A 5,748-nucleotide genomic window follows, 5' to 3' on the forward strand; every position below is an offset into this window, starting at 1 on the left:
TCTAAGAAAAATATAACCTTCCAAAACTCAATCAGGAAGAATCTAAACATCTCAATAGGCCAATAACTATGGAAGAAATTGAAGCAGTCATCAAAAAGCTTCACCAAACAAAAGCCCGGGGCCAGACAGCTTCACAGTAGAGTTTTACCAAACATTCAAGGAAGAACTGACTCCTTACTTCCGCTTCCTTCAAGTAAGGAGTCGGTGCCTTCCCCTTTTTTCTCAGCCAAGCGACGGCGGCGAAGGCTTGAGATGTTTGGCCTCAAGAGAAACGCAGTAATCGGACTCAACCTCTACTGTGGGGGGGCCAAGTTGGGGGCCGGCGGCAGCGACGCCTCGCCTTGCGGAAAAGGGCTTCCGACTGCGGGGAAGGAGGCCGCGGCCCGGCGAGAGGCAGGGGGAGGGGAAGCGGGCCCGATGATTGGCGGGAGCGCCGGCGCGAGCCCCCCCCCCCCCCCCTGCCACTCTGGCGCCGGATGCCCGAAGGGTCGCGCGGCCCTCGCCCATTGGCGCCGAGGGTCCCGACGTCACCGCGACCCCCGCTAGGCGGCTGTTCGCGCCCGTCGGCCGCGCGTCGCTGCCTGAGGAGATGGAAGCCGCGGCCGCCGACGCCATCATGTCGCCGGAAGAGGAGCTGGACGGGGAACAGGCGACCGGCGCCAAGGACGCGAAGCCCAATGGCGGGTCTGCGGCCTCCAGCCGGAAGGCATTAGAGACCCTTCGGCGGGTCGGGGACGGCGTGCAGCGAAACCACGAGATGGCCTTCCAAGGTATGCTTCGGAAGCTGGACATCAAAAACGAGGACGACGTCAAGTCTTTGTCTCGCGTGATGGTTCATGTTTTTAGTGACGGAGTAACAAACTGGGGCAGGATTGTGACTCTCATTTCTTTTGGTGCCTTTGTGGCCAAACACTTGAAAAGCATAAACCAAGAAAGCTGCATTGACCCATTAGCAGAAAGCATCACAGATGTTCTCGTAAGGACGAAACGAGACTGGCTAGTGAAACAAAGAGGCTGGGATGGGTTTGTGGAATTCTTCCATGTAGAGGACCTAGAAGGCGGCATCAGAAATGTGCTGCTGGCTTTTGCAGGTGTTGCTGGAGTAGGAGCTGGTTTGGCATATCTAATAAGATAGCCTTTTAAGTGAAAGAACTGACTCTTAACCAACCAACTCCAGGCACCAGATCCACAACCATCTGCTGTGAAACCAGTGTATTTATGAAGTTGGACTTCAAAGCTGTCCAGGCTGTAACCTCCAAGCAACATAGAAAAACAAGTGGCAAGAGGATTATGGCTAACAGGAATAAATTTCATGGAAAAAGTAGTCCCCATTGAAGAGTCACTGTCTCTAAAAGAAGCAAAGTTAAGTTTCAGCAACCTGCAAACTTTGGGAGGCCCTGAAGGAGGACTTTTAGATTTCGTGAAGATGGTAGGGTGGAGAGACTTGCTATCCTTGCCTAGAACAGGAGAGTGGCCAGTAGCCAGGCTAGTCATATAGAGTTCATTAAATATGCCCATTAATTTCTATAGTGTTAAAAGAGAAGCACTAACAATGCCAGTAAACTGTAAAGTGGATTTAAGCTACAACAGAAATATGACTAGAAGCCTCAGTACTGTACAACAGAGTGTGAAGGGAAGCTTTTTCCTCTGTATAATTGGCTTTCCCAAGTATGCTTCTTGAAGAATAGAAAGTCCAAGTGCTCAGGACTTTATACCTGTTCTACTTTGACATGGTTTGAGTGGTTTAGTTCGTTAGCCTTGTAATGGCCAGGAATACTTGACTTAAGGCTCAATAATTGTAGTTACAAATGTGGATTATCCTCAATTTTTAAGATAAAAACAACTTGTAAATGTGTTTGTCTGTAAAAATTGTATATATTTTTACAGAAAGTCTATTTCTTTGAAATGTAAATGCACAAGAGTAGAATTTCCATTAGTTTTTTCATACCCGTTTGAAATTTACAATTTCTATAGTTAGGAACCTATTTCTTACAGCTTTTCTATCCTAAACTTTGTCCTGGTCAATTCTAGATTGTATACAGAACCAGTTGATGTAATTGTATGCAACCTGGTTGTGATGGAACAATTCTGATTCATAACTATGCAGGCTTTAATTTTCCTATCAGATTTTGGTAAGTATTCCTTATAGGGCTTTTTTTTTTTTTTTTAATCTGGGTTGAGAAATTGGGTAATGGAAATTCTTTCACTTCGTTACATGTAGATTTTCAATAATTGAGTCAGGTTGTTTTAAGGGGGGTGGGAGATGGGGAGCAGGCCATTGATTTACAAATAATGAGCTCTGATTGGGCAACAACTTTTGTTTTGAGTTCCTTCTGTTCGACCTAGCTTAACTGGTGAAATTTGTGTTCATGAGCTCATCTACAAAGCTTTTAAAAAGATTTTCAGCTGTTCCAAATGGGATTTACTAGCAGTATGTGTATATAAAGATCTCATCAGGTGGATGGAGATGTTTGATCCCTTTGCTTAATAAGTTGTAAAATGATGGCTTTGAAAAGCAGGCTATAGTCTAACCATGGTGCTATTTTAGGCTGGCTTGTTAAACACGGGTCTAAGCCTAATATATAAATAAAGCAAATACTTAATTGTTTCATTTCTAAAAAAAAAAAAAAGGAAGAACTAAAACCTATCCTCCTCAGACTATTACAAAAAATTCAAGAGGAAGGAACACTTCCAAGCTCCTTCTATGAAGCCAGCATCACCTTAATACCAAAACCAGATAAAGACAACACAATGAAGGAGAATTACAGGCCAATATCCCTCATGAACGTAGATGCCAAAATCCTCAACAAAATTCTAGCAAATCGGATCCAGCAGTACATCAGAAAGATCATACACCATGACCAAGTAGGATTTATCCCAGGAATGCAAGGATGGTACATATCCACAAATCAATAAACATGATACATCACATAAACAAATTGGGAGATAAAAATCACATAGTCATATCAATTGATGCAGAAAAAGCATTTGACAAAATCCAACACCCTTTCTTAATAAAAACTCCCAACAAGGTGGGAATAGAAGGATCATACCTCAACATAATAAAATCCATATATGTTAAACCCACAGCTAACATCATACTCAATGGGCAAAAACTAAAACCATTTCCCCTAAGAACAGGAACAAGACAGGGATGCCCACTCTCACCACTCCTGTTTGACATAGTACTGGAAGTATTAGCCATTGCAATCAGACAAGAAGAAGAAATAAAAGGCATCCAAATTGGAAAAGAGAAGTAAAGCTGTCCTTATTTGCAGATGACATGATATTGTACATAAAAAACCTGAAAGACTCCATCAAAAAACTAATAGACTTAATAAATGAATTCGGCAATGTAGCAGGATACAAAATTAACGCCAAGAAATCTATGGCATTTCTATACACCAATAGAGAACTTACAGAAAGAAAGACTAAAAAAGCAATCCCATTTACCATCGCACCAAAAAAATTAAGATACCTAGGAATAAACTCAACTAAGGAGGTAAAAGACCTATACGCAGAAAACTACAGGACACTGAAAAAAGAGATAGAGGAAGATGTAAACAGATGGAAGAACATACCATGTTCATGGATTGGTAGAATCAACATCATCAAAATGTCCATACTACCCAAAGCAACCTATAGATTCAATGCCCTCCCCATTAAAATACCAACGGCATATTTCACAGACCTAGAAAGAACTCTCCAAAAATTCATCTGGATTAAAAAAAGACCCCAAATAGCCACAGCAATCCTGAGAAAGAAGAACAAAGTAGGTGGGATCTCAATACCAGATTTGAAGCTGTACTACAAAGCCACTGTTCTCAAAACAGCCTGGCGCTGGCACAAGAACAGACATATAAACCAATGGAATAGAATAGAGGATCCAGATATCGACCCAAACCACTATGCTCAATTAATATTTGACAAAGGAGGTATGAACATACAATGGAGTCAAGACCGACTCTTCAATAAATGGTGTTGGGAAAATTGGACAGATACATGCAAAAAATTAAACTAGATCACCAACTTACACCATACACAAAAATTAACTCAAAATGGATACAGGACTTAAACTTAAGACGGGAAACCATAAAAATACTAGAGGAATCCACAGGCAGCAAAATCGCAGACATATGCCGAAGCAATTTCTTCACCGATACTGCTCCTAGGGCAATGGAAGCTAAAGAGAAAATAAACAAATGGGACTACATCAAAATAAAAAGCTTTTTCACAGCAAAAGAAACCATCAACAAAACAACAAGAAAGCCCACTGTATGGGAGAACATATTTGCAAATGTTATCACTGATAAAGGTTTAATCTCCAACATCTACAGGGAACTTATACAACTTAATAAAAGGAAGATAAATGATCCAATAAAAAAAATGGGCAAATAGAATCGGACCTAAATAGAAGCTTTTCTAAAGAAGACAGAAGGAAGGCCAAGAGACATATGAAAACATGCTCAAAGTCACTAGTTATCCGAGAGATGCAAATCAAAACAACAATGCGGTACCATCTCACACCTGTCAGAATGGCAACCATCAACAAATCAACAAACGACAAGTGCTGGTGAGGATGTGGAGAAAAAGGAACCCTCGTGCACTGCTGGTGGAAATGCAGACTGGTGCAGCCACTGTGGAGAACAGTAAGGAGTTTCCTCAAAAAACTAAAAATGGAGCTCCCCTTTGACCCAGTAATCCCTCTTCTAGGATTATATCCCAAGAAACTAGAAACACCAATCAGAAAGAATATATGCACCCCTATGTTCATAGCAGCACAATTCACCATAGCTAAGATTTGGAAACAGCCTAAATGCCCATCAGCAGATGAGTGGATTAGAAAACTATGGTACATCTACACAATGGAATACTACGCTGCTATAAAAAAGAAGGAATTCTTACCATTTGCAGCAGCATGGATGGACCTGGAGAGCATTATGTTAAGTGAAATAAACGAGGCAATGAAAGAAAAATACCACATGATCTCACTCATTTATGGAAAATAAAGAACATTATAACCTGATGAATAAAAAGATAGATACAGAGGCAGTAAAGCACCGAACAGACTGTCAAATTACAGCAGGAAGGCTGGGGAGTGTTGGGGAGGGAGGGAAATAGATCAATCAAAGGACTTGTATGCATACATATAAGCACACCAATGGACACAAGACACTGGGGGGGTGGGATGAGGGAATGCAACGGGGGTAGGGGGAAAGTCAATGGGGAGAAAAAAAGGAGATATATGTACTAATATATGTAATATTTTAAACAATAAAAAAAAGAAAGAAATAAATAAATAAATAAATAAATAAATAAATAATTGTTTTTATTGCCTGGCCATAGGTTGAGCTTCGACCTATGGACCAGGAGGTCACTGTTCAATTTGCATATGCCCAGGTTGTGGGCTCGATCCCCAATGTGGGGTGTGCAGGAGGCAGCCAATCAATGATTCTCATCATTGATGTTTCTATCTCTCTCTCCCTCTCCCTTTCTCTCTGAAATCAATAAAAATATATTTTAAATAAATGATTTTTGTATTATGTTTTGCCTTGTTACATAAATGATAAGCTAGTCAGTTTCTGCTGAAAAGTCCTACTCAAATTTTGATAGGGATTGTGTTGACCCAATAGGCAACAAAATATAAGAAGGGATGCTCAGATTCACTGGTAATCAGAGAAAAGCAAACCAAACCAATAATGGTATTGGTAAAATTAGAAAGCTGCAAGGGCGGTTGAGGGGCTGGGT

At 41.1% G+C, this 5,748-nt stretch overlaps 1 pseudogene across 1 annotated transcript; it reads left to right on the forward strand.

The window, feature by feature from the left end:
- Positions 1–252: 252 nt before the first annotated feature.
- On the forward strand, positions 253–2,278 carry LOC308256526 (induced myeloid leukemia cell differentiation protein Mcl-1 homolog; annotated as a pseudogene). Its single transcript has one exon. The product of its transcript is annotated as an induced myeloid leukemia cell differentiation protein Mcl-1 homolog (transcript).
- The last annotated feature ends 3,470 nt before the right edge of the window (positions 2,279–5,748 follow it).

This window comes from Plecotus auritus (assembly GCF_963455305.1).
Source record: "Plecotus auritus genome assembly, chromosome: 8".
NCBI lineage: Eukaryota > Metazoa > Chordata > Mammalia > Chiroptera > Vespertilionidae > Plecotus > Plecotus auritus.